Source organism: Ambystoma mexicanum, chromosome 9 (genome assembly GCF_040938575.1).
Source record: "Ambystoma mexicanum isolate Mex_15411 chromosome 9, UKY_AmexF1_1, whole genome shotgun sequence".
Taxonomy (NCBI): Eukaryota; Metazoa; Chordata; class Amphibia; order Caudata; family Ambystomatidae; genus Ambystoma; species Ambystoma mexicanum.
Window position 1 is genome coordinate 1,558,633,762 of NC_090931.1, and position 25,424 is coordinate 1,558,659,185.

The following is a 25,424-nucleotide window of genomic DNA, read 5'->3' on the forward strand; positions in this document are numbered from 1 at the left end:
GATATGAAGTAATGAATGGTTGACTTGTATTACTCTTATTTTTACATTATATCTTCTCTTTTAGAGACGTATCATTGTGATACTGTGGGAAGCTTTGGCATGACTAGGCATTCTCCAATTATAATTACTTTACTTTAATACATTTATATAGCGCGGCCATGAACCCGAAGGCATGAGGGCACTACAAGACACCAACAACGAGTACCAAATAGAAGAGTCCGGGATGCAGAGCCACTACGGAGAAGAGAAAATATAGCTGTCTAAGGATCAATTAGTTGAATAAATATGTCTTTAAGCTCTTCTTAAACAATTCAAGAGAATCAATGGATCTTATATTTAGAGGAAGAGCATTCCAGACCCTGGGTCCGTTAAAGGCAAAGGCTGAATTAGCTGCTCTAACAGTGTGGCATATTGGTTCAGCCAAAGAGTGCTGATTGTTTGACCTGAGTATTTGCACATTATTTTTTGTGGATAGCAGCTGCTGTAGGTATCCGGGCATGTTTCCTAATCTGCACTTATATATAATAGTCAGAGTTCGGAATAGGAATCTGGAAGTCACTGGCAGCCAGTGTAGCTCACGTCTTGCCGGTGTGACATGGTCTCTGAATTTAAGATTTATAACCGCTCTAATAGCCCCATTTTGGCATACCTGCAACCTATTACAATCAGATTTACTGATACCCATGAGTAGGCTAGAGCAATAGTCTATTTTAGAAACTACTATTGCTCTCGCAATAGTCTCAGCGTTCTCCTGTGAGATCAATGGCCTTAGATGTGCTAACAATTTGATGTAATATGCACATGAGGATACCAGACTGTGACATGTTGTTTCATGGTCATATGTTGATCGAAAGTTACTCCAAGGCTTTTGACCTTTTTTAGAGGTTTAATAGATTCTCCTCCCATTCGGAAGTTCTCATACTTAGGTCCCATTCTATTAATGGTGTGTGGTGAGCCTATAACAAGTAGCTCTGTTTTTGATTGGTTCAGTGCTAGTTTGTTATGGACCATCCAGGCCTCATTGAGAGTAAAAACTCTGTTAATGGCCAATTCATCTTCCCTGTGACAGCCAGTAAGCGGGATGACACATTGCGTGTCACCCGCATAATTAGTAAAGATTATGTTCTCGGAGTCGAGCATTGCAAACAAGGGGGCTGTAAATATATTGTAGAAACAGGGAGATGTACAAGCACCCTGTGGAACGCCACAAGTTGTTACAGTAGGTTCCGATTCCGCATTACCGCAGAAGACTTTACTGTCTCGATTATTAAGGAAAGACGATACCCATTTGCAGGCCAGAGGTGAAAAATTAGCCACTTCGCACAACCTGGTGGCCATGATGTCATGGTCCAGCAGGTCGAAAGCCGCAGAATGGTCGAGCAGCATAAGCAGGGATGCTTCCTTATTGTCCATACGGACCATCAATTTAGATTTGAGTTCAAGTAATGCAGTCTCAGTGCCGTACCCAACTCGAAATCTGGACTGATGGTCATTTAAGATGGAATGTGCTTTTAGATGTTCTGCAATTTGGATGTAGGCCACACGATCAAGAATCTTGAGTAGAAATGCTGTGTTTGTTATTGGTCGATAATTATTTGGCATATCAGCTGAAAGCCCTGGTTTCTTCAAGATTGCCATGACCCATGATTGCTTAAGTTCCTGGGGGACAATACTAGGTAGAAATGGAGGTATTTACAAATTGACAAATGGATGAGATTAAAGAAGGGGCAATGTCTTAATTATCATGGTAGTATGGATGTCGTTCTTATTTTTTGTGGCTTTTAGTTGGGTGATGATAGCTTCTAAGTCCCTGTTCATTATGGGCGCTAAATTGAAGACAGGAATAGTTGGTGATCTTTGATATGGCCGATCAGTAGATGTGGCCTCGGAGCAGTTTAAATTAATACTTTTCTCCAATATGTCTTCCTTGATCATGCATAGTTTTTTGTGCATGGCTTGTTGCATGACATTGCACCAGGTAGCATCGTCCGCAATAGTTCTAACTGGCGTAGAGTGGTTGGTTCTTTCCTGTTCTTTCAAGATACGGAAGAGTTTTTTCGTGTCGTGCTGAGAATTTTGAATGCGGTCATTAAAGAAACTAGATTTGGCTTTAAGAATAGCCTTTTTGTAGGTGCCAATAGTGGCTTTATATTGATTAAGAAGCAGTGGGGTATTATGCTTTTTCCACAAGTAATAGGATTTCGTGGTTATTGATTTCAAGGACTGAAGCTCTGGTGTAAACCATGAGTTATGTCTATTATCAGCTTTAGGCGTTTTCATTTTTATGGGTGCCAGGGTGTTCGCAACGCATTCTAAGTTGTAAGAGATCCTTTTTTCTAGGTTTTCCGAAGTGTCCATTATAGGATCAACTATGGTATTAAGAATTGATTCCACTTTAATCTTTTTAATGTTTTTTAAGTTTCGATTTGGTGTTTTAACAGGAATATGAGTTTTAGGTTTAATAGGGAAGTCAATAGGAACATTGAACTTCACAAAGAAGTGATCAGACAAGGGACATGGTGAAACCAGTATGTTATCAATGCTGGTTTCGTGACTAACTACCCAATCTAGGATGTGGCCCAGATAATGTGTAGGCTCTTGGATACGTTGTATAAAGCCTAATTCATGCAGAGTTTTTTGCATTTCAAGAGCAATTTTATCTCCCATATGGTTATACCATAGATTAAGTCTCCTAAAATCAGATACTTAGGGGGTAATTCATAGAATCCAGCGCACAAGTGGCGCACGCGGCTGGCGCACAGCGTGCGCTTGGGGCAGTCTGCGCCAGCTGCGTGCGCCAAAACCCATTTCGGCGCACAGCGTATTCACAGATTCCAGCATCCCTAGGCAGCCATGGAGCACGGTGGCGCAGCGACCCTGCAGCAGCGCCAGTTACGCCCCCAAGAACGCCCCTTGCGCAGGGAAAAGTCATCAAAATCCCCAATCCAGCGCAAAGGGCTGCGCGAACCCTGTACCATCACGGCAAGCGGGCTACGTGTATTGCAGGGGTACGCGTGAAGTTTTACACGCGATCGGGCCTGGGGGAGCGGGGTACGTGTATTCCAGGGGTACGCGTGAAGTTTTTCACGCGATTTGGCTGGGTACGTGTATTCCAGGGGTACGCGTGAAGTTCTTCACGCGATTTGACTGGGTACGTGTAATCCAGGGGTACGCGTGAAGTTCTTCACGCGATTTGGCTGGGTACGTGTATTCCAGGGGTACGCGTGAAGTTTTACACGCGATCGGGCCTGGGGGAGCGGGGTACGTGTATTCCAGGGGTACGCGTGAAGTTCTCCACGCGATTTGGCTGGGTACGTGTATTCCAGGGGTACGCGTGAAGTTTTCCATGCGATTTGGCTGGGTACGTGTATTCCAGGGGTACGCGTGAAGTTTTACACGCGATCGGGCCTGGGGGAGCGGGGTACGTGTATTCCAGGGGTACGCGTGAAGTTTTTCACGCGATTTGGCTGGGTACGTGTATTCCAGGGGTACGCGTGAAGTTCTCCACGCGATTTGACTGGGTACTTGTAATCCAGGGGTACGCGTGAAGTTTTACACGCGATCGGGCCTGGGGGAGCGGGGTACGTGTATTCCAGGGGTACGCGTGAAGTTCTCCACGCGATTTGGCTGGGTACGTGTATTCCAAGGGTACGCGTGAAGTTTTCCACGCGATTTGGCTGGGTACGTGTATTCCAGGGGTACGCATGAAGTTTTTCACGCGATTTGGCTGGGTACGTGTAATCCAGGGGTACGCGTGAAGTTTTACACGCGATTTGGCTGGGTACGTGTATTCCAGGGGTACGCGTGAAGTTTTACACGCGATCGGGCCTGGGGGAGCGGGGTACGTGTATTCCAGGGGTACGCGTGAAGTTCTCCACACGATTTGGCTGGGTACGTGTAATCCAGGGGTACGCGTGAAGTTCTTCACGCGATTTGGCTGGGTACGTGTATTCCAGGGGTACGCGTGAAGTTTTACACGCGATCGGGCCTGGGGGAGCGGGGTACGTGTATTCCAGGGGTACGCGTGAAGTTCTCCACGCGATTTGGCTGGGTACGTGTATTCCAGGGGTACGCGTGAAGTTTTTCACGCGATCGGGCCTGGGGGAGCGGGGTACGTGAATTCCAGGGGTACGCGTGAAGTTCTCCACGCGATTTTGCTGGGTACGTGTATTCCAGGGGTACGCGTGAAGTTTTCCACGCGATTTGGCTGGGTACGTGTATTCCAGGGGTACGCGTGAAGTTTTCCACGCGATTTGGCTGGGTACGTGTATTCCAGGGGTACGCGTGAAGTTTTTCACGTGATTTGGCAGGGTGGGTCCTCCCAGGTGTTCTCTGTACACCCTCCACGGCCCCTGCAGGCAGCCCACACCACAGGGGACTACCCTGCACACCTGCACATGTTCCCCTGCACCCCCACCCCCCAGCACTGTGGGGCACCCTCTACCAGGCCCCCACCCATGTCCCACTCCTGTCTCCCACCGCCCCCACCCCCCAGCACTGCGGGGCACCCTCTACCAGGCCCCCACCCATGTCCCACACCTGTCTCCCACCACCCCCACCCCCCAGCACTGTGGGGCACCTGCCAGCAGGCCCCCACCCATGTCCCACTCCTGTCTCCCACCACCCCCACCCCCCAGCACTGCGGGGCACCCTCTACCAGGCCCCCACCCATGTCCCACTCCTGTCTCCCACCACCCCCACCCCCCAGCACTGTGGGGCACCCTCTACCAGGCCCCCACCCATGTCCCACTCCTGTCTCCCACCACCCCCACCCCCCAGCACTGTGGGGCACCCTCTACCAGGCCCCCACCCATGTCCCACTCCTGTCTCCCACCACCCCCACCCCCCAGCACTGCGGGGCACCCTCTACCAGGCCCCCACCCATGTCCCACTCCTGTCTCCCACCACCACCACCCCCCAGCACTGTGGGGCACCTGCCAGCAGGCCCCCACCCATGTCCCACTCCTGTCTCCCACCACCCCCACCCCCCAGCACTGCGGGGCACCCTCTACCAGGCCCCCACTCATGTCCCACTCCTGTCTCCCACCACCCCCACCCCCCAGCACTGTGGGGCACCCTCTACCAGGCCCCCACCCATGTCCCACTCCTGTCTCCCACCACCCCCACCCCCCAGCACTGTGGGGCACCTGCCAGCAGGCCCCCACCCATGTCCCACTCCTGTCTCCCACCACCCCCACCCCCCAGCACTGCGGGGCACCCTCTACTAGGCCCCCACCCATGTCCCACTCCTGTCTCTCACCACCCCCACCCCCCAGCACTGTGGGGCACCTGCCAGCAGGCCCCCACCCATGTCCCACTCCTGTCTCCCACCACCCCCACCCCCCAGCACTGCGGGGCACCCTCTACCAGGCCCCCACCCATGTCCCACTCCTGTCTCCCACCACCCCCACCCCCCAGCACTGTGGGCCACCTTCTACCAGGCCCCCACCCATGTCCCACTCCTGTCTCCCACCACCCCCACCCCCCAGCACTGTGGGGCACCCTCTACCAGGCCCCCACCCATGTCCCACTCCTGTCTCCCACCACCCCCACCCCCCAGCACTGCGGGGCACCCTCTACCAGGCCCCCACCCATGTCCCACTCCTGTCTCCCACCACCCCCACCCCCCAGCACTGTGGGGCACCCTCTACCAGGCCGCCACCCATGTCCCACTCCTGTCTCCCACCACCCCCACCCCCCAGCACTGTGGGGCACCTGCCAGCAGGCCCCCACCCATGTCCCACTCCTGTCTCCCACCACCCCCACCCCCCAGCACTGCGGGGCACCCTCTACCAGGCCCCCACCCATGTCCCACTCCTGTCTCCCACCACCCCCACCCCCCAGCACTGTGGGGCACCCTCTACCAGGCCCCCACCCATGTCCCACTCCTGTCTCCCACCACCCCCACCCCCCAGCACTGTGGGGCACCCTCTACCAGGCCCCCACCCATGTCCCACTCCTGTCTCCCACCACCCCCACCCCCCAGCACTGCGGGGCACCCTCTACCAGGCCCCCACCCATGTCCCACTCCTGTCTCCCACCACCCCCACCCACCAGCACTGTGGGGCACCTGCCAGCAGGCCCCCACCCATGTCCCACTCCTGTCTCCCACCACCCCCACCCCCCAGCACGGCGGGGCACCTGCCAGCAGGCCCCCACCCATGTCCCACTCCTGTCTCCCACCACCCCCACCCCCCAGCACTGTGGGGCACCCTCTACCAGGCTCCCACCCATGTCCCACTCCTGTCTCCCACCACCCCCACCCCCCAGCACTGTGGGGCACCCTCTACCAGGCCGCCACCCATGTCCCACTCCTGTCTCCCACCACCCCCACCCCCCAGCACTGCGGGGCACCCTCTACCAGGCCCCCACCCATGTCCCACTCCTGTCTCCCACCACCCCCACCCCCCAGCACTGTGGGGCACCCTCTACCAGGCTCCCACCCATGTCCCACTCCTGTCTCCCACCACCCCCACCCCCCAGCACTGTGGGGCACCCTCTACCAGGCCGCCACCCATGTCCCACTCCTGTCTCCCACCACCCCCACCCCCCAGCACTGCGGGGCACCCTCTACCAGGCCCCCACCCATGTCCCATCCATGCCCCCCTGCACCTGGGTCCCAACATTCCCCAATCATGTCCGTAATGGCCATCCTCCCCTGCCAAAAGGCCCAACCAACTATCACATCCACCCACATATCAAAGGCAATTACATGTTACACACCCAATGTAAATAATGCAAATGAACACATGTCTGTCACACACAATGGCTGAAAGTGAATGTTAAAACACCCAACATGACATGCATGAAAGCAATGAGATGATACGACACATTGAAGGATGAAAAACAACTAATGTATTCAAAACAAACTAGAATGGAAAAGAAACGAGAAAATCCAGAATGCAAAACAACCAAAAGAAGATGAATGTCCTTGAAAAAAATAAGAAACACACAGCACAATCAAAAGAAATGGTGTCCAAAGTCACAGTCAGAAAAGGAATCCAAGTGGAAATAATAAAAAAAAACAATGCTCCATGGTGAAATGAAAATCCAAACAACACAAAAATCCAGCGAAGAACTATTTACAAGATGATCCCGGGTCCATGAGCCCAACCAAATGAAACCTAACTACCTAAACTCATTAAAAACTGAACTATATACAAAAATCTGGCGCATTGTCCAATCGCAACCAAAGAAAAAATAAAACAAAGGAAACCTAACACTAACTAAACTACATAACTATTTACAAAGGCGGCGGGCAAGTCCAGCGGCTCACTGTGTGGTGTTCCGGGCCAGGGCATCATCGAACTCATGTTCGATGTCCCGGAGGCGGCCCAGTTCCATGGCCCCGAGGGTCCGCAGGGATGATGCCGTCTCCTCCTCCAACCCCCTGCGGATTGCCTCGAGGCACTCAGCCCGCCTCAGGGCCCTCCGCATGGAGTCCTCCGCCCTGACCATTGTGAGCCGCGCCTCTTCCGCCCGCCGTCGCTCCGCATCTATCGCATGGCCCAACCGCTGCCACACGGAAGACACTTGCTGTCCAGGGTCCTCCTGCCCTCCGGCCGATGCCTGCCCCTCCGATGTTGATTACGCCTCCCATGTTGCCGCTGCTGCCTCCGAAGCAACTGCCTCTGCCAGCACGACGGCATCCAGGCTGATGGTATCCACCGACGCCGTCGTGCACGTGCCCTGCCTGATGATGCCGGCACATCCTCCATCTGCAGGGGTACAGTTGCAGTGGTGTCCACCCCTGCTGGACCTCGGACTCCCGACTGTGGCAGGGATGGGATCCCCACTGAGCCGGCTGCATTGGTCGGGGCAGGTCCACAGGGGGCCCTGGTGGCATCTGGGCCGGAAGACGGCAAGGAGAACGACTGGCGTATAGCCTCCACAGAGGAGGAGAGGGCCGCCAGATTGGCCGTCACATGCATGAAACCCCCAGCCATGGAAAATCCCAATTGGGCCACGTTGGCACGTTGCTCTTCGTGATGCCGTGCATGTTCCTCCCGGAAATCATGCACGGCATCACGAATGACACCCGCGCGCAACGCGACACCAATCAGGACCTTCTCCATGCGGCCAGGGGTCACCTCGTCCGCAGGTGGAGGGGAGTCAGATGACATGGACATCCCCTCTACCTGCGGACGGGCCTGGGACGGGGCATCCCTGCTGGTGCATGGTGGTGCACTCACAGGGTCAGGGACAGCGACATGCACAGGCCCCTCCACGGTGACCTGTGCTGCCTCCTGCCCCTGGCCCTGGACTGCAACACCTGCACCAGCAGGGATGCCCCCACCAGGCCCCATGTGCGCCTCAGTGGCGGCCCCCTCCTCCTCTGTGGAAACCACCGACCTGGATGGCTCCTCGCCGTCTTCCGCCGTGGCAGGCCCCTGTGGGAGCTCACCCACCCCTTCCGCTGCAGCCGTGGGGGCATCCCCGCCACCTTGCTCCACAGCGCCGTCTCCGCCCTCTTCTTCACTAGCCGCTGCGTAGAGGGAGACATAGAACACAAGCATCAGGGTACTGTACAATGGTCCCCTAGACAGAAAGCAATAGCAGATGAGTGCCACTGTCAAACATCACTTCCATCATGTCCCTACACACCACATGGGCCAGTGCAGGTGAAACACATGCAGTAACAGGCATGGCGCATGCTATGGACATCAGCATACATGTCCAAGGGATTGTTGAATCTCACAATATTGTGTTGGAACTCAGATGCATCATGGGCCATGCCTACCACATGCACACACTTCACCTCAGTCACATCCATCTGGCCTCATACACCCCAAACACAGTGGATACAAGGATAACTAGGCTGCATCAGTGAATCTGTGCATTGTCACACACATGTGTCATGCATCCATGGCATTCACAAGTCACAGACACGCAGGTCAGGCACACAGACATGGCTACCATATATGTACCTGGCATCAGCACCCATCCCTCACCCCCACCCATGTCCAGGAACATAGACTTGCATGCTCTCATGTGTACAATCTGCATAGGGCTCCCCATGTCGCATTCAAACACATGCAACAACCGTGTGGTTCACACATCACTGGTCGCACATGCATCGCCATGACATCCCTGCACACATTCATGCCTACATGGCCTATGTCACACACACAGGTAAGTATCACACAACCAGCACACTGCAACTTGCACTGTCTCACACAGCAATGCATGGCCACTTACCGCTCAACTTCAGACGGGCCTCCCTCTCAAGGACCTGGGCATGGAGCGCTGGGTGTACGCGTGCCAGGACCCTCATCTGCATGGGACTCATGTGGCCCCGGCCCCCCTCCACGAGGCGCCGGGCCTTCACGAGGGTCCTGGACCTGCAGTCATCCCAACGCTTCCGGACATGTTGGTAGTCGCGGACTGCCACCCCCTCTGCGTTGATGGCAGTCACGATGTCCGCCCAGATCCGAGTCCGTCCTTCCTTGTTGGCGTGGCTACTTCCGAAGAGGGCATCATACTGCCCCAGGACTCGCTCCACCAGGACCCCAACTTCGGTGGCACTGAAGCTGGGGCCCCTCTGCCTCTCTGGCCGGGGGTTGCCAGTGGTGCCAGATGGTGCAGTGCCCGACATGGCAACCCCAGAGGCAGGAGTGGGTGGGCAACTGGGTCCTGGGGCTGGGCTGTGGAGCGGTGTTATCCCAGTCGGGAGTCTTCAGTTCCAGCAGGGGTGGACACAGCAACTGGACCCCTGCAGATGGCTGATGTGCAGGCACCAAATGGCAGGGCACGGTGGCAGCAGGCAGGCAGGCAGCAGCAGATGGCACGTGGGAGGCTGCTCGGGGCACTGGGGGGCAGTAATTCGGCCTTCTTCTCGTGTCTATTGTTGGCCTTTCTTTTTTTGTATGGAATCTCACAGTTTGTATCTCAGCGGGACCCTGGGCTCCTGTAAGCTCCTTTCGTCTTCCAGCCGTTTCCTCAACTGCTCTGGCGATCTCTATTGCTTTTTCCAATTGCAGTTCCTTTTCAACGATGAATTTATCCTGGACTTTGCGACTGTTGGTGTGCACAACCAACATGTCACATATGAGACTCTCTGCATTGTTGCCAAAACTGCACAGCGCCGCTAGTTCCCTCAGTTTTGTGACATAATCGTCCACTGGTTCAGACATCTCTTGCTTTCGGGTGTAAAACGTTATCCTATGGAGCACTGTGTTCTCCTTACTGGCAAATCTTTTTATGATTCTCCTGACCGCCTCCTTAAAAACATCATCATTATCGCCAGCCACCGTTATGGGGGTGAGACTCTTGAACACTCTTTGACCTTCAACTCCCAGGGCATTGAGTAGCATGGCCCTGCGCCTTGCCGCTGAGAACCCAGCTGCTCCTAGAGCTTCCACATATGTTGTGAACAGGGGTTGCCATTGTGGCCATGGGATGGCAGGCCTACCTGGAGTTTGTAGAAAGGGTGGCGGTGGCGTTGCGCCTTGCATGATTCTCTGTGGGTTCTGGTGATGATCCTCGTCGCCAATTTATGTAGTAAATTGCTTACAGTAAAGATAGGAGTCGGGGAATCTTTAACGATGTGTTTATTCCTTCTTGGTTTCATGCATCAATGCACGCGACATGCGTGTCTCAACAATAAAGGCCAACGTGCCTAATGGGGCTCAGGGTAAGCTGCCGTGATGTCCGTGTGCAGTGTATGCACTGCAGGCCCCGTTTATGGAGGAGCCGGCGGGACGCACCTTGTCGCGTCGCTCTCTCCGCTCGTCTCTGCGCGCGAAGCCGCGGGGGCGGGCTTCTTCGCGCTGTGAGGTCTCGCGAGAGCGGGAGCTCTCGCGATGCCTCTACAACTGTGTTCTAACCAATACAGTGTGTGGACATTCCTTTGTGGGGGCTTGGGGACTACACTGTACTTCAGAACCAGCCTGCATCACCTCCTGAGAAGCTAGGCCTTGATTGCTCGACCACGCACCAATAATAGAGAATCTTGGCTGGGGTCCTCTGTGCCTCTCCTCTACCATATAGAGAGCAGAAGTACAGACCACCCCCTACCAGTCTTTACATGCACACTATTCGGCCAATGCAGCTCTGTTCTGACCTGCAATCTATTCACTACATAGCCAGCCTTTACGAATACTTTGTCTACTTGCATTACTGTTTCTGTACAATTGTAAAACGACTTGATATCTTCCTCATTATTTCTGTTAGCATGAGCATCTTCATCTCGAGTCTGAAGTGTTGCTCATCTTCAACATCTCCTCTTCAGAGTGCCTATAGAATGTTTATGTTCTCTCGTCTCTGCATCTCTTCTGGGTGCGTCAGCTCCATTCTTTGTGACGTCACCAATCTTCTCTTTTGCTGAGTTTTCACACTTCTTACGGGATTTCATTCAAATGCCCATCATAGTGTCGTGTATGGCTTTCCAATTGGGAATCTTACTCCCAGGTTTCTCTTTGGTATTGGTATTCTCACTGGTATTGCACGTGCCTCACACTCTGGCTCCCAACATATAGGCAACATGGGGGAGGAGTTTTGGGTGGGGGTGCTTGGCTCCACCTCTACATCAACAATGCTGGTAGGGGCCACTGATCCCCCGGCAGGCCTGACCTGCCAGGTTTTCAGACACATACAGGCATGGATGTCACTGACCCACCGGCACCATTTGCCAAGGTGCTGGTGGTTCAGTGTCCCCATTTCCACCATGGAAATGGGGAGGTACAGTTACCACTGCCACTTGGGATATCATGCGGCAGTAACAGTGTTACGGGGTTACAGCCACCCTCGTAATGAGGTCCATTGTGTCACTGTTGGTTTCGCGAGTAAAAAGCGATGTAGCAATTCTATGGAGAACAGCTTCATTATGAGTGCAGTGGTAATTCGGCAGTAAATCTGCCAAATTACCACCAAACTCATTAATGTTACCACCACTTTGGTCCTGTGGGTTTACCGCAGGATTACAAGTAGTGTAAGCACGGTGTTAATCCCCAATCTTGGAGTCCAATTTTAGTGGAATTTCCGGAAGCGGAAATTTAGCCGATGTTTGACTCCAGCCTGATACTCGATGAAAATCCTTGGCTTCAAGGCCAAACTTGTAGTTTGGGGGAGCAGTAAATAAGCACCAGTTTCTTCCTGAAATGGCTGCCCTATTGTGCTAATAGACACAGACAGCTCTGTTAGTGGAGCTCAGTCTAATGTATCCCCAACGCGTTTGCCAAGTGTGGGCATAATAAGAATTACAGGTTTTATTGATGCCCGATTACTCGCCTTTCTCTCAATGGTATGCACTTTATTGATGCTGGAGTTAGGCAAGACCGAGCCAGTCCTGCCAAGATTTAAATCTCTGACCGTAGATTGCAACCCATGTCTAGAGTGAGCCCTTTTGTTCACTGAGCGCTCTCTCTGGATGTGCCCACTATTCTGCCAATGCAGCCCTGTTCTGACCTGCAAGGCAACATTTCTATTTGTGTCATTGCTTCAACCACTCACAGCTGAATCAATGCACCTTAATCCTGATGTGGTGCTAGAGAGTTTCTAAAGCCCACCTAAATGCATCTAAGCTGCATGTGTGCTTCTGATCTGCAGCACGCGTATACTATAACCCGGAGAGCATGTACAAAAACAGTTCTACCAAAGGTCCTCTGCTTTGCACAATGTTCCCCTTCCTGATTGCTCACAGCTCACAGAGGCTTTAACTGGACTTGTTTTCTTGGACACATAAACTGTCCACTAAAGTGTCTTCTGCAGATGGAAATGTTCCCTGCGGCTGTGATCTGAAAAGCACTAAGAGTTTCAGTAACTCGGTGAACTGTGACCTCTGGTCATTTACAACTTCACGATATAAACTGACCAGCGAGGTTTTTCCTTTTTGGTGTGCGGGGCCCTGTGCGGGCCCGGAGCAGGACGTATTGGCGCGGCCAGTTCGGCGCAGACCGATTCGGCGCAGAGGACATTGTGGCACGCCCAGTTCGGCGCAGGAGCGTTTCGCCGCCAGTATGTTTGGTCTTGTGGTTAAGACATCCGCCACAGATGCTTGCATCCCCTGGTTCGCAGCCAAACCGAACCTTTCTTTTATTCTGTCAATAAAATAAAAATAATGATAAAGGTTTATCTCGGCCACGAAGCATGGCAGGCCAGCCTGTGGGGCGGAGAACTTCACGCAAGGCCAAACTCCTCGTGTAATTTCCCTGGACACAAGCACACTCCTGTAGTGATGACTTCCCGTCGGCCTTCCGTCCCGCCCCTCTAGCTACTTTCTTCCCCTCCTAGCTCCCACCTTCCAGCGCCTAGCGCTCTCCCCCTTTCCCTGCCACTCTGAGCTTTTCCTCTCTTCCATCCAGCTGCAGCCCTCCTGCTCCCTTCTTTCTTTGCCCCACCTCTTGTTTCACTCTTACCCCCACCCTGGCTTTCTGTTTCCATTTTCCTCCCTGTGGAAACTCTGACCCTAATGCACAGCTTCTTAACACCCCACTGACCCCACACAGACGCACACTCTACAGACCAGCACCCCCGTTCTCCCCTGACCCCATCCCAACCCCCGCCACCACCACGTTGCCCTCCTGGGGCCCCGTCGGTGCTGAGCGTTATTTGTTTCTGGAAAGATTAAACTGCTAAATAAATAACTCCAGATGGAATGGAAGTCTGACGACCATTAAATGCGGTAGGACAGAGGACAGGATGTGCTCATCATTATAAAGGCGGGAAAGCAGAACCTTCCAGCTGTTAAATGATTACTTGTCACAAATGAAACACATTAACAGGTATCGTACCTGTCAGTGAGCATCATTTGAGGCAAGTAATCTATTTGTATTTGGTGGGGGGGGCTGCAATGTCAGCCACTTCCAAACGCCCCCACGCCAAATCAACGGCGCCAGCAAGGATTCTGCGCCAAACTGCCCGCCGCGCTGCAGCGGTTGCGCCACACCGGCCCGCGCCAAAACGCCGGCGCCAAAAAGGGGTGTACCGCGCGCGCTGCCTATGATCCCCAAGACCTTCGTGCCATCGGCACACAGAGCCCCCAACACACTCTTCAGTGGGGAAATGTATGAAAGCTCTCTTCAGGATGCAACAGGATAGTGTATTCTCTTTATTCTTTTATGTGTTGGGGTCTCAGTAGTGCTTAATACCACGGTCTGGTTGCTATTTGCCAAACGGAGGCAAAAGGGGTGGCGTAATCTGCGCAGGACCACACAAGTCCGTCAAGCTCTGAGACAGAGATTAGAACTCAGGGCATCAGCACAAGAACAGCTCTGCGTCATCCTCAGAAAACCATGCAATTAGCAAAGAGAAGAGTACCACGTGTGTGTGTGTGTTTAACCAAAGAAGCCAGCGCACATTTAGGAGGAAGCTGAAAACACCAATAGTATCACTGCAGATGTGTGCCAAGGAACTACCTTGCAATCTGCAGCCAGGGGGGTCGGGGGAGGTGCCCCATCCATGCCTTTATCCCCACCCCACGGACACAGTCAGGCTTCATGGCCACCGCCTGCTTTATTACACAGATAACACTGGGGTCACAGGGGCTGTAATCCACGGGGCCAGGCCTTGGGGTGTCTGCCTGGAATTACCGACGCCCGCGCATCAAACACGGGAGTGCGAGGGAGGAATGGATGAGGGAGATGCACCTGGTGGGGGGGGGGGGGGGGGGGGCGGGGTGCACAGCAAACCCCCCCTCGATATGCCCCCGGAGAATCGCACACGAGCACAGCTGTTTCCATGGCTTCCTCGGGCAGCGGCGCTGTGAAACCAAGCGTTCATATGACACTGACAACATGCGTGTGCCATTTCAGAGGCACTGTAGGGCTTGGGGCCATGTATAGCTCCCAGAAGTACTCTTGCCGCTTTTCATCTACCCGCAGCCTCTGTTTTAGTCATGTGTATTGTTCAGCTGGGGAACAAAGTGGCATACCGTGAAGGAGCGCGCAAAAGGGAGCCGTAATTAAAGGCAATTATGCTTGCGTGTGGCACCTGCCATTCCCACGTTGAAGTGCAAATGATGAAAATTGCCCAGGTCCGACCCCCCTCCCCCCCCCATCGTCCCCATCCAGAAATGTACGCATTGATAGGGAAAGGCCTTCCTTATGTTGAAATCCTCGTAGCCTATTTTACTAATGCTAAAAGGATTCCTGTCCTTAAAGGGTTAAGAAGTAAATATCGTGTGCCGGTATGTAGGGCTTGCTAGCGCTGAGAAGTATGTCTGGATGCGGCTAGCGCTGGTGAGCGCTGTTTTCTCCTGTTCCTTGTTCCATGGGCCCTCTCCTCCTATGTTGTTGAGTTTTAGCCTCTGTATCCTCGTGATGCCAGGCTGCTGCCTGCTTGTTGGTGCTGCCACCACCCTGGAGCGAGGCAGAGCTCACGGCCAAGCGTACTTTGAGCAGAGCAATGACCAGAGAAGAAGTCTCCTGTGTGCACAGGATCACTGCTGGTGCTCGCTTCCAAGGAGGACCAAGGAGAACTGGCTTCTTGCTCCCAGCTCCTCCTTTCATTCCCTTGCCCTAGCCTGAGGCCATGCATTTTCTCTGGGGCCGATAGCCATTCACAGTGCCAGCAGAGATGTCTTTAGGAGAGGGCAACCGGGGCACGTGCCCGGGCCCCCACTCTGGGAGGGCCCCCCATCTGTCACCCAATCTGAACGTCACAGGTTCAAATCCTGGCAAGGCCAACTCAGCATGTGTCCTTCCGGGTTCGATACATGAGTACCAACTTCATTTGGGTGATAGTGTATGTAAATATGTTCTATGTAAAGCGCTTTGGTGAAAGCGCTTTATCAATAACACGTCATTATGCTGTGTTTTTGTGCAAAGGTGTATATTCTCTGCGATAACCCATACAGATAAAAGTTCTCAAGAGCGGGTGCTCTTCCTTCTCGGTTAATGTTAGGAAAAAGGTTTGTGAGAACTGTGTGCACCAGGGCGCTGGATATTTAATATTCTAGGATAGTGGATTAAGTTGAGTTTATAGAGCAAAGAAATGAGAAGTCTTGTCAGTTGGGTTTGGTTTTTAGTGGTGGTTGATTGAAACACTAAAGCCGACACATGTTTCGACCCAACAGGGCTCTTTATCAAGGCGTGTGTTTGGGGTTCAATAATTGTGGGTTGGATGAAGAGCTCCTGCGTGGTGGCTCTGCTGAGTAGCAAGCCGCCAGGCCTTCGCTCATCTTGTTACGGAGGCCTCGCTGGCCTAACCGCTTCCTACTGGCAGAGTCACCATGCAGGAGCTTATTATCCAACCCACATTTACACATTTATTGCACCCCAAACACACGCCTTGATAAAGACCCCGGTTGGTTTGAAACACGTGCCTGCTTTAGCCTGTCAACACACCAGCACTAAAAACCAAACCGAAGTGACAAGATTTCTCATTTCTTTGCTCTATTTACTCAACTTAATCCAATATCCTACATTATTAAATATCCAGTGCGCTGGTGCACGCGGTGCTCACAAACCTTTTTCCGAACATAGAATGCAGCCTTTGCACCGAATGTAGGTGACCGCGGAATAGTCTTTATGGAATCTAAGCTAATTGAAGATTCTAGCAATGATTCTAAGTTACATGAAGAACGTTAGTCAAGGTTTGAATCTGAAAGAACGCGGAGTACACCCAGTTGTGGAATCTAGAAGAATGTTGATGGTGACCTCGTATTGAACCTAAGAGCATGTAGAATTTAACCTTTAAAGTATGCTTAGCCAAAACATGTGTCCTGGGTCACTGGTTAGCCTCTCCCTCTTCATGCACAGGGAAACTAGCCCGAAGGCACAGCCGCAGACCCGCACGCGTCGGCTATTATACACCACTTGAAGACACTTCGCACAACACCTCTGCCATAAGAATGCAGCTAACGTTCGCGATAATAATTCAATAAGTAGCTGCACACATTGCGCCTCATCAGGAGTTGGGCAGAGCGGTAAAAATGTGGCAGTAACGGTATCACCACCACATGTGCACTCCACCCAATCCCGAGTTTGGGCAGTATATTGGGAGATTCACCTCCAGCTCTGAGCTGGAGATAAATCTGCGGACTTTCCGCCCGTTTTTGATGCATTTACAGTGCTGCAATTTGTACCATGGTAAATGCCCCCTAGAGTCCTATGGACTCTGAATAAAATGGGGATTTACAACCTTGCCGCAACTCGGAATCCGGCGCTAACAGCGACGGACCGAGCTGCGGTAACGCTATTTGCGTTGGGTGGTATCCGAGCAGATTTACCGCTGGGGGTACTGCCCAACCTGTGATGGCCCGTATAATCTCTCTCCCCCTCTCGCATACCTCTCTAGACCACTTACCACCAATACACATGCCAGCTCTACATGGGTGACTTCATCATATCATCGTACTGGCCAATATGCACACTCGCATGCTAGCGGCTCTTTGAATTTCTTCCCTTACCTGGACTCCGGTCCCCCGAAGGGCATTCAATCTGCAGCGCGTAGCGACCATTCTAATGGAGAAAGGCGCTATACAAAGTACATTACATATTTGTATAGCGCCTTTCACCATTAGAATGGTCACTACGTGCTGTAGATTGAATGCCCTCGGGGGCGGGGGGGGGGTGGAGTCCAGGTGTGGGACGAAATTCAAAGAGGTACTAGCATGCGAGTGTGCATATTGGCCAGTAACATTAATGGCCATTGTCTCTTTACAAATACCGAGTGCACTCGCTGTGATGTCCTTTTGTGTATTTTCGCTTACAGTGAAGTCTATACATATGCAAGTAACCGCAAGATAACCTATTTCAGCATTCTTTTTACACACAGTTCTTTGCATAGTTCAGATCGGTTTCCCATTGTCCAACCCATTCATGTCTTTCATACCTGTTCCTTGTAAGCCTTAATTGGTTATAATAAGAAAACCTTTCAGGTAGCATACTTGTGTCATCTTGCAAGTTCCTATGGATAATGGGTTTAATGTAGTTAGTCACCACATCATGAATGATATCCTCATCGTTTCTGGCAGAACATTACTCCAGGCTTCAATCCCTTCCCACTGTAGCCTTTCTACTCATCGCCCTTCACTGGGAGTTAGATTTTCTGCACACCAAAAGGAAGTAGGGTATGTTGCTTTCCTGTTACAAGACTACAGGGAGAGAAGAGGGGCGTGCCTCTATTGCCTTTCTCCCGGGACCATTTTTAGTTCCAGTAAATAAACGTAGGGCCTCATTACGACCCTGGCGGTAAGGGGTTAGCGCCATCGTTAGCTGCGCCGACCCCTTACCGCCAATCACGAGTTCCCTTTCCGCCATGGCGGATTTTACACCTGCTTCTAGCGGGTGTAAAAATCCATGGCGGTAAGGGAACTTGGTGTTAATTACGCCACCGTAATTTACGGTGGCGTAATTAACGCCTTCCCCACTCCCATTATGCCCTATGGGGCAAAAATGGGAATGGGGAAGGGTAAATGGGGATTGGGGATTTACCGCCCCGCCAAGGTCGGAATGGGGCGGTAAATCCCCTTACCGCCATGGTGTTAACGTAGTTAGCACCATGGCGGTAAAGTCACGGCCCTGGCGGTAACTTTCCGCCAGGGTCGTAATGAGGCCCGTAGTCTTAGGAAAGAGTCGGCTGTGTTACTTCTGCTGAATTTGACTTGAGACACCTAATCCATTTAGTTTGTTGTTTGGTTGGGGGCAGGAGTTAAATGGGCTATGGGAGGGGGCCCCAAGACTATCTTTGCCCGGGGCTCCCAAAACTGTTAAAATGGCCCTGGAGCTGCCAAGCGGAAGTAAACAAAAACACCTGAAAGTAGGCCATGGGCCGGATTTACAAAGCGTTTCCCAATGGGAGTATGCCATTGGAAAACACTTTTGTAAACCAGGCCCCGTGTCTATACCGCAACCACGGTCTCTCTGCACATGCCCACCCCTCTTTCTGAGACTAAGCTTGTTTGGCTTCTGCAGGGCTCAAAACATATATGATTATATTATCGCAGTGAGGTTTTGACACAGTGCGTCGCTCTGTTAGAATAGCTCTTTGTGACGGGGTGCCTTTGATTTCTGCAGGGCGGACCCAGGCTTGCTGGAATTAGAATGTACAGAAAATGCCGGGAGGCCAATTTAAACTGGAAGTTATAGCGCCTTGATCCGTCATTAGATGAAAGCCCGGACCTGCATTTGGGGGCTGTTCACATCGATGTTATTCGTATTAAATGCACGGTGCTTTAGAGTGCAGAGGTCTCGCTGGTCATTTGAGGTGCCTGCTGGGTGCCCTGAATGGGCACCTGTCTTGGCGCTGCGTTTTCCTGCATGGGGTGTGGCTGTATGTCTCCATGTTGTCTGCCCCGGGCCTGCTTTCCAGAGCACTGTTCACACAGCCAGAAAAGAATACACACAGAGCAATTGCAAGCTGCACCACCCATCGGTGGGTGCGCGGCACCCCGTGCAGTTCCGCCAAGTCAGGGGTGGAATCAGAATTGAAGCATGTGACCCCGCCTAACAACGCCTCTGAGCACGCCAGTGGCGCTCAACACACGCCCACTACACATGTGAATTTATGTAATTTTAATAACCAGGACAATAATTCATGTGTCATAGTGAATTTATCAAACATTGCCAATTTGTTAACAATTCACCAGAAGACATTTTAAAATTTCATTTTGTTTGGAAAGACACTTCATAGAAGGCTCTGTGTAGTAGACCCCCCCCTCCCTTCAGACCCGCCCCAGACACTGCAAGCAGTGTTAAATTGGACCCATTTTACCAGGTGGTTCTCTAATCTTCCACTGCGAGTTGCACACGTTGGAAAGGCTGGCGGGTGAGACTGTAGATGTGTTGCTGTAATACCTCTGCCCACCCCACGTGTAGATAACAATGGGGTCTGGGTGTGTGCATGCATTCGAGACCGCGCGGAAACATCATGGCTGAATGCTCGTCTGCAGGAAAAGCTGCGTCTCTGCGTCTAGGGGCGCGCGCTGCTGCCATGGGGGGGGGGGGGGTGTCCCCTGAGTCCTTGCGGGACTTTAGTGTTATGGCTCTGGTACGGACTCCCCGCCCGCCACGGCAGTAGTGACAGAGTTCTAACAACACGTCTGTCTTTATTAAAGTACAACTGGGCTCTGCCCGAGCCTCTGCCCTCCTACATCCTTCCCCCCCTGCCCCCCCCTGCCCTCCCGCCGCCCACACCCCGGAACAAGACGTCAACGTGACATCTAGTAAATAGGGCCCGCTCTAGTTGCAGAAAGGGCCACCACTCATGCTGCAATCCGCAAATACCTTTCAGTGAGCTCTCGGGTATTGATTGGGCACAGCGACCCCGCATATATGCGTGTTATATTCTGCACATATCTGCGCACAGGTGCAACCCGTGTAACACGTTCACACTGGCCCAATCATACAAGAAACATACACACAAGCACCCGGAAAGGCATACAATGATAACCGTTCCCCGTTCCCCGGCCCCCAGCAGCAGCGATGCACAGGGTGCAGGGGCAGCGGCTGCCAACAATGTTCATAGAACTAAGACCGACATCCCCCCCCCTCCATGTTTCTGATGGAATTCCGTCCTCGCCCCGCAGGTGGGACAATAGAACTGCATCGACCAGCACAGAGGGAGGAGGAGTTGCAGGCCCCCCTCCCTAATTCCGCTCTCCTGAGGCTATGCAGTGGTTTGCAAGAAGGTGAGTGCGTGCTCAGGCAGCATAGTGCACACAGCTGAGCATGGACGTCATTTAGGGGTTGCCAGGGATCGCAACTGTGAACCCCTGAGGTCTCCCTTGCTTTTTTTTATCGAGTCTCATGGGCTGTGGACAGCAGCATGTGGCTCTTAGTTTCTGGAGTGGCAGGTTTTGTGATGGCTATAGCTAGTAAGTTAGCTCAGTGGGTTGCGCGTTGGCTGCTGCAATGTGTGTGATCTGCAGGTTGCAGGTTCGACTCCCAGCAAGCTCAACTCAGCCTTTCATCCTGCGGAGGTTGATAAATGAGTACCCACACAGGTTGGGTGATACTGTATGTATATTTGTTCTATATAAAGCGCTTAAGCGTAAGTGCTATATAATAACACATCATTATCATTGCCTGCTTGCATTCACAGCCATTTGGTAATATGGGCCTATAAACACTGACATTAAGGATGCATATAGTGATCCATTGTTGTATGAAATGTACATCACATTACAGTGATATTGTAACCATATTTTTCGTAGTGTACTTAGGAACAATGCTATGTGATGCCACTTCTTTTTTTGTCAAGGGGTGAAAGGTCGTGTTCCATCGCTTCCTGTGATGTTGTAAAGACTGGAGGGGTTGTCTGTACTTATGCTCTCTATATGGTAGAGGAGAGGCACAGAGGACCCCAGCCAAGATTCTCTATTATTGGTGCGTGGTCGAGCAATCAAGGCCTAGCTTCTCAGGAGGTGATGCAGGCTGGTTCTTAAGTACAGTGTAGTCCCCAAGCCCCCACAAAGGAATGTCCACACACTGTATTAGTTAAAACACAGTTTTTATATAATTAATATTCAAGGTTATGTACACTATCACAATAACTCACTTTGTGCTCAGAAAATCAACAATGGCAAATATATACAGATCTAAGTGGTACCACAAATATTAGCAGATTTCATTAAAGTGCATCAACTGTACTCAGGTTAAATGTCAGACAGATAAAATTAATAAGGAAACCAACAATAGAAAATAGGAGGAAAGCAGTTGGTTGGAACAATTGGCAGAATACTGGCCCCGATACCTAGACACAGTTCTGTGTGGAGATCCCCCCACCTGGGCAACCTGTAAAGCAAAGATGTATCACAAGCCCAGTCCATATATTGTTCTATGAGTCTTATTTCCCTCTACAATAGTTCTACAGCCCCAATGTACCTGGAATTGTAGCGTTCGTCGACGGGAAATCGACGGCCCTTCTTGAGTGCCCTCCCTTTAAGGCAGGAGTCACGGGTCGTCGTACGTCCGACGGAGAACAGGGTGAACTACGGCCGTGAAGTGCCAGCTTTGTTCCTAGCGGTGCTCGTCGACGACGGAGCGTTGGCGTCCTCCAAGGAAGAGGCATGCGGGGCACCTCGGTGACGATAGTTCTGGACCGCAAAGAGATGATGAAGAACTGTGGCCCAGCAAGGGCGTCGAGTCGTCGGCGTCTCTGTGGTCTTTAGGTGGCGGGAAGCCCACCGGCGGATCCTCCTCGGCGCGTCGACAGTCGGACCTTCTCCAGCGGGATAAAGTGGGCGGCGATGCAGACGAGAGCGTCCGTGGATCAGATGAAGTTCTTAGGCAAACGGGAGCACGGCAGCTCCAGTCGGCGACGGCGGTCGTCAACAGTGGCGGACAACAGTCCGGGCGCTTCTCCTTGGGATTCCGCAGCAGTCCCCGTCTCCGGTCGGCAGCCTGTCGTAGGTCTGTCTACCAGGGAACTTTGGCAAAGATCAGATGGTGCCCTCGTAGCTCGTGAAGAGGGCGCCTTACCAGGTCCTCCCTGGGTCAGTCCTTGGAGGCACAGCAGCTTTCAGATTGTGAAGGAGAGCAACAGCAATTCTTCTCTTCCAGCAGGGCTTCAAGATCAAGCTTCAGTTACTCCAGTTACTCGTCGTAGTGGACTTCAGCTTCTGAACACGAATCCTAGCAGTGAGAGGTCCCCAGATATACTGTTGATCTCCCATTCATTCCGCTGGGTCACACTCAAGCATCCAATCACGACTAAGGGCATTCATGCAGGCAGGCAGCCAATCAGGCACACAGTGCATTCAGGCCATTCACTTGTCTCCAGACACTCACAACAAGTTATGTGTGTTGGGACAAGTACCCAGCCATTCAACACTCCACACTGCATTCATACCAGTTCCGGGCAGGGCTGTCTCAGTCATTGTGTCAAACACCAGATACTAGACACCCACAACACAGAATGCGTATTCGTCACACACTCCATTCACCCAGGTCCCACCCACAGGCGTACCCACAACATACAGTCATGTGGAAGGCTCCAGCCAGTCTGGTCATCACTTTACAACAACACCATATATGGAACTTCCACCCAACAGCCGGTCAGGGGGAAGGGACAGAGTCTGGGCTTCCCAGGACTTTGGTAAAACAAGGTAACAGGCGATAGAAAGCAAGAGGCCACGGGGGCCATCTTGTTTCCTATCAGGAATCAACTGATTCCAATGGCAGGGCCTGGGTATCCCAAAATGGAGGATACTCTGCGCACCTGTCAAATTCAGCATGGAGCTGCCACCAGCCCATACCCTGCTCTGTGGGCCACACACAGGTGCCCCAAAACATACACTAGGGGAACAGGGTTGTACCCCCACCCATGGGTGCCATAAGGGTATCCCATGGGTCTGTTCACCAAACCAAAAGAGAGAGCTGGACCGCCAGGAGTCCCACATGAACTCCTGTGCGGAAAACACGACAGAATACACGATAAAAAGCAGTAAAGGACAAGGATTCAGAGGCCCTGTCCCTCTGATGCATTTCCAGCATCACAGTCGCCCCCCCCAGACTGAGGTGGAGGGTGTCTAATCTCCCACGGGATAGACACCCTCATCCAGACGGTCAACATACCTTCTGGAAAGGCCATCCGCATTATCGTGACTCTTCCCTGGTCTGTGCTCTATGGTGAAGTCTAGCCCTTCCAGGCTAATGGACCACCTGAGCAATTTCGGGTTCTCACCCTTCATCTGCATAAGCCACTTCAGGGGCTTATGATCTGTTTGGACCTTGAAGGTAGACCCCGTAAGGTAGGGCCTAAAACGCCTAAGGCTCCAAACTATACTAAAACACTCCTTTTCAACAGTAGCCCACCTAAATTCTCTACCCTTGAGTTGTCTACTGATGAATATGATAGGATGTTCCCTCCCTTTGTCATCTAACTGGGACAAGACAGCTCCAATTCCGGTGTCGCAGGCATCCGTCTGGACGATAAAGGGTCGGCTGTAGTCAGGCGCACACAACACAGGTGCCCTACACAGACTTTCTTTAAAGCCATCAAAGGCCCTCTGACAGTCTTCCGTCCAATTAACCTTCCTATGTTGTTTGGGTGAAGTCAGAGCTGTCAGGGGTGCAGCTATGGTTCCATAGTCTGCCATGAAATTGCGATAGTACCCAGTGAGGCCCAAAAAGGCTCTCACCTGGGTTTGAGTAGTGGGAGTCTCCCAGTCATGTACATCCTGTACCTTACTGGGGAGAGGTTGGATTTGACCTCCTCCTACCTCATGACCAAGATAGGTAACTTTCCTCTGAGCTATCTGGCACTTGGTGGCCTTGATAGTGAGGTTAGCCCTTTTCAACGCCTGCAACACCTTATTCAGATGTGTCAAATGCTCTTCCCAGGTGGAACTGTGGACGGCAATGTCGTCTAGGTAGGCCACACAGAAGGCCTCCAGCCCACTGAGCGCATGATTGACCAATCTCTGGAAGGTGGCAGGGGCATTCTTCAACCCAAAAGGCATGACCCTAAACTGGTAGAGTCCCTCTGGTGTTGAGAGCGCCGTCTTTTCCTTGGCATGGTCCGTTGAGCTATTTGCCAATAGCCTGAGGTAAGGTCAAAGGTGCTGTTAGGAAGAATCCTGTGCAGTGCCCTTAGGGACCACTACACACAATTAAGACTACAAGTGGTAATACAAGTTCACCTTTGGTACAAGCCTGTACTACACTGTTAAAGTGGTAGCAGCGGCTGAGCAGCCAGACTTATCTCAAGAGTATATGAGCAGTAGCAGAGATTACACAAAGGACTACAATTACTGTGACTCAAGCAAACCCTGACTCAAGGTTCCAGGTAAAAAATATAAGTACATTTATTTTTAAACCATCAGTAAAACACAGCACTTCTAGAAATTCTAAACCACACGAAAAATATACTACAACCAACCAATTCTCTTGGCACAGAATAGCTCAAGGTAAGTACCTTGTGATTAGGCAGACCGGTGTTGTGAAACAAAAGCGTTACCGTGAATACATTTGCGATCAATTTTTGACAGTTCGGTCGTATTAAAGAAACGCGTATCCGCGGCAAGAAATGCTACCGGGGCAAAAACACACTTAGCACCTGAAATACCCAGAGAGAGTTGGGGGCAAGAATCATAGGCAATACTTTTGTCAAGGCAGACAGAATCCGAGAACACTCGCTGACATAAATACAAGAGTCAATAGGCCGGAACCAGTGTCAAGTGGAACCGGGTTCCTGTTGCCGAGGATCACACAGTCAGACAGTTCAAGATTCAACGTAGCCAGGAGTACTTAGATATTGTTGATAGAGGAAGCAAAAGTTATAAGAAGGAGGGAAGACAAGGGGAAGCCTTGGAGACGAAGAAAAGGGATTCACCCTAGTTCCTCAAGCAGAACACAGTACCTTATTCAAGGGAAGAGCTGGTGCCAAGGCAGTTGTTCCTGGTAGTTTCCTGCAGACCCACGGTTCCTGGAACTTCGGCACGAAGGAGGACGTCTGGGGGGGCTCTGCACCACACAGGGATGAAGCCGGCAGCAGCAACGATGAAGAAAACGTGTGCTCCTTAAAAACAGGAGAGGCTCTTC